Source organism: Cicer arietinum, chromosome 4 (genome assembly GCF_000331145.2).
Source record: "Cicer arietinum cultivar CDC Frontier isolate Library 1 chromosome 4, Cicar.CDCFrontier_v2.0, whole genome shotgun sequence".
NCBI lineage: Eukaryota > Viridiplantae > Streptophyta > Magnoliopsida > Fabales > Fabaceae > Cicer > Cicer arietinum.
The window spans coordinates 24,503,152-24,507,461 of record NC_021163.2 but is presented as its reverse complement, the minus strand read 5'-3'; the positions used below and the strand labels follow the sequence as shown (position 1 = coordinate 24,507,461).

Sequence of the window (4,310 nt, the reverse complement as noted above, 5' to 3'; positions counted from 1 at the left end):
ATTTTTAATGGTAATTTGAGTACTTTGACAAAATTCATTACATACTTTACAATTACTATAGTTTATGAAAATGTAAAATATTAAAAAATATATTCAATTTTAAATAATAATAAAACTTCACAATACAAGGGAGTTAAAAAATAAAACCAAAGAATAACTATGTATATGGGGAGGTTTTAAACATCCGTAAATAAAACCCCGCAATATATTGGGCACACTTAACAAAGGCAGTTTTGAAAACTCCCGCAAAATAATTTGCTGAGGTTAAAAACCACCCACAAATTAGAGCTTTTTTTTTGTAGTGAGTATATATAGAACATCGTAACTAAAGTCACACGTGTAAGTAAAGTTATAGATTTTGAACATATGAATACTACATTACAAATATTGAATCTTGGATTTAAATTACAAATATGGTGACTTTATGAATATTATATTATGATAACAAAAAATACTACAATGGTTACAACTAATGACTTGGATAGAATATCTATCTTTGAGCTATTATCACTCGCCCATTTTGCTCTTGCATTGATTTTCTTGTTGTCGACGTTAACATATAAGAACCTAAAAATAACATATAAATCCTACACTATATAAATTGAATCTTGAGTTTAAATTACAAATGTGGTGCCCTCATGGAGATTATATTATGTGCATAAAAGTGCCACAATGGTTACAAGTAACAATTTGGAGAGAATCCGTCACTCCATCATTTTGCTCTTGGATTGATGTTGTTGTTCTTGCTCAATGTCACAGACATTAATAGACATAGAACCTAAAAATAGTTTTCAATTTTAAAACAAATTGAAGCACTATATACTTCTTGTTGGAAACAAAAGTTCAAGTGATGAACATACAATTATAGTCGGTCCATCCTATTCACAATTATCTTATCACAAGATCTGCAAAAGATAAGATCATACTTGTTAATGATACGTTAAAATGATAAAATCAACTTATATCATAATTACAAAGGTCATAGCATAGCATATTGGCTTCTATTTGGAAATTGGATTATTGTGACAAATGGAAAACAAAAATACATTTAAATATATATAAGGAATCAATTTGAATAATGATAGTGAAAATCCACCTATTTTTTGTAACACTCAATAAAGTGTTTTCTAGTTTCAGTAGCAACATATTTTGTGATATTGTGAAGTAACAATCATAGTAGTTGTTTGCCACATAAACAATAGACAACTTTAGAATTTTTTTACCATTTATAAAAGTGCACATTTCATAATCGAACAAGAGAATTCTAATGTATTCCAAATCCTTGGAGAGTTTAATCTGTTTAAATTTGTACATCATCTAACCTCTTAATTATATGTTGAGTCCCCGGGAAATGGATGCACCAAGTTGCAAAACCCTGATAAAGCAAATTGGCATATCAGTTGCATATTTCAAAGTATAATTTATACGCAAGAATATAACCACCAAAATAACATATATATTTCATGTTTACCATGATATCATTATGCATTAGAATTCATAGATGCTCCACCAGCAATATTGAGTTTAATCTGCACGATACACAACGAGAACAAATATTAAACTCCAAATCATAACGTTTTCTGAAGGCAACAAAACAAGCACCATACTGCAACATTAGTAAAAAAAAAAATAGGATAAAAATTGAAGATCCTTACCCCAAGTCCACTGGATTGAGGGCAGTTACAACTTAGTTGCAATTAACCCACAAAAGATCACTTCCAATATCAATTATAACATTAAACTCCTTTGGTGGAGATTCCAACTTGATTTTTGTAGTATACATCCTAAAAAAATAACATTATTAATTATTAATTGAATCTCACTCCACCTATCTCATAAAAATAAAATAAAATAAAATTCAGTTTTTTTAGATAAATTGAATATGTATATTATTATCAACATCTAAAAATAAATAAAACTCAATCCCCTAACTCACTGTGCATTCATAAATATTGGTCTCTAACTTCATATAGCATTATATACAATGTTTATACCACATTCATTTCATAAGCTATGTTAATAAGAAAAGCTCTTTTCTTTTGAATAGATGAAAAAGATGATAAAATAAGTTGTATGTCTGTTGAAAGAACATACATTTTATCCTCTTATAATCAAGTCTTAGTTTTCGTGTCAGTTTCAACCGCATTCATTACCGAATAAGTTAATCCCTAAGCATATCTAATGGCAAATCCTTTGCATCACAAGAATACAATCTAATAAATGCATAACATACCACAAAAAGAAAAGAACGTGGGAATAAGAAACTAAAGCAATACATGAAAGAGTTTATGAGATGATTAGTTGTACCCAAATAAGTTTGGATCTGAGTTGCCTTTGACTGAGAACTTGGCGAAGCCTAACAAACAATGCAATATTATTGGGTGGCAAGCTCTTTCACGAGCTCTAAGCGTGTCCATCTCAACACTATGGTTAAGTGGAAGGATCAATTTTAAAGGGAGGTAACCTGTGCACAACACACGGACACAATAACCTTAACTACATTTTCATTGAAATTTACATCACGGTTATTTCTTCTCTAATGGGAATAGTGGTGGAATTGGCGGAGTGAAAATTGAAATATAGATAAAGACTAGAGAAAGAAAGAATGAGAGTGTTAAGGGATACTTAGTTTTTTTGACAAAGAGTGTTAAGGGATACTTGAGTATCACCATTGATTTATATTTATAGTGTCTAGCCTCATGAATTAAAGCCAAAAAAGAAAATAAATGAAAATTGCTTGACAGTGGTGTAAATAATGAATCAACTTTAGCATATCGGTGGTCCTTCTTGAGTGCTTGAAGGAACTACAAAACACATTAATCATAGCCATAAAGTACAAATTCAAATTAAGAAAAAAGAGCTTGATACATGCACAATGACACAGTGTTAAAGTAAATTAAGAGCAAAGTAAAGTTATTTCATACTACTTATAAAAAGCAACAACTAGAGGAAGGACAGAAAGATTCTCACTGAACTAGAAATGAACGTTGGATAGTGGTATAATGACTCACCTTTGCACCTTAGTTGCGTGTCTTTTTCTCCTCTGTAATTAAAACAGAAACCTACAAAATAAAGCATTTAAGAGCAAAATTGAAAGGTAATCAAAGAAGGAAACCGCTTTGAAAAACATGCAATTGAAAGGACACAAAGATTCTCATATTAATAGCAATTTACCTATTTTGTTTGAAAAATTATGGGTGTACACCCATACTCCTCTTTTACGACCCTTTCTTTTTAACTTCCAAGTGAAAAGACATTTTTACTGAAAGGGGAATTGTACTCAGCCATGCAGGACGGTACTAATTGCTTGCGTTTCAATGTTGACGTTCGTTTCTTCTCCGCCGGAGTCGCCGCCGATGGCTCAGTCGTTTGGTTGGTATTTGTCACCGGGTCGGTCTGGTGATGGGTGTTTGGATCTTCTGTGAATCTAGTAAGATGTTTGAGAATTTGAGCAAAGAGAAAAACATTGAATTCGGACTCGGGTTTGGGTCAATCGGGTGGAGATCCGGATGTTGGGTGGTTTTCTGAGCGGCTGAAATAAATCCAAGTATAAATTACTTATTTAGTCGAAATATAGTTAACAGTTATAATTATAAGAATTATATTGATTGATATTTTGATTATTGAAGATTAATTTGACTTTTTTTTGTAAATAATTGGTTTTTATTATTTTATATCTTTTTTAAAATTAATTAATATATTTTACATCAAAATTTATATATTTATATTTAATTTTAAAATTTTTTAGGAAAAATTATAGTTTTTATATAGTCGCATTTCGAAGATATAATTTTTTATTAAAAATTAAAATTAAAATTTATAGATATTTTATTATAAAATAAAAAGAAATTAAAATTTATAAATAGTCGTATTTCAAAAATACAATTTCCTATCACAAAATTAAAATTTATCTATCATGTAATCACAAAATTAAAACTTCCTGAAAGTTAAAAGAAAGTATGCCATTTTGGTCTCAAGTATAATTGTTAGTGTTTTTTAAAAAAGAAATATATATAAATAAACCTACTTTCTCATTAATTGTTGAAAAAATGTTGGTTAAAAAGTGAAAATTGTTGCGTTCAAAGTAAAAAAGCCTGAAAGGCTCTTCTCCCAAGTCATGATAATGAAGTAGGGCTTGTGTGTGTAATAGACGTCCTTTTGCATGAGGAAATAATTCGCTTTATAGAATCTGTTTTATTGTCAATTTGAAAGGATGAAAGAGGAAACTGTAAAATATAAAATAGAAATAGAAAAAGAGAGGAGGTAACTACTGTAATTGGGAACAGCTGCAAAGTGACCCGTGTCCATTT

At 29.7% G+C, this 4,310-nt stretch overlaps 1 long non-coding RNA gene across 3 annotated transcripts; it reads right to left on the bottom strand.

Moving 5' to 3' along the window:
* Positions 1 to 340: 340 nt before the first annotated feature.
* On the bottom strand, positions 341 to 3,515 carry LOC101494353 (uncharacterized). Of its 3 annotated transcripts, XR_012162598.1 has the most exons (7): positions 3,175 to 3,515; positions 3,012 to 3,062; positions 2,308 to 2,464; positions 1,656 to 1,784; positions 1,472 to 1,529; positions 1,323 to 1,375; positions 341 to 905 (listed from the first exon to the last, which is right to left on the bottom strand). It is a non-coding gene; the product is annotated as an uncharacterized lncRNA (long non-coding RNA). The 3 variants fall into 3 exon arrangements; XR_001143568.3 differs by lacking the exon at positions 2,308 to 2,464; XR_001143567.3 differs by lacking the exons at positions 3,012 to 3,062; positions 3,175 to 3,515 and having other exon boundaries at positions 2,308 to 2,959.
* Between the last annotated feature and the right edge of the window lie 795 nt (positions 3,516 to 4,310).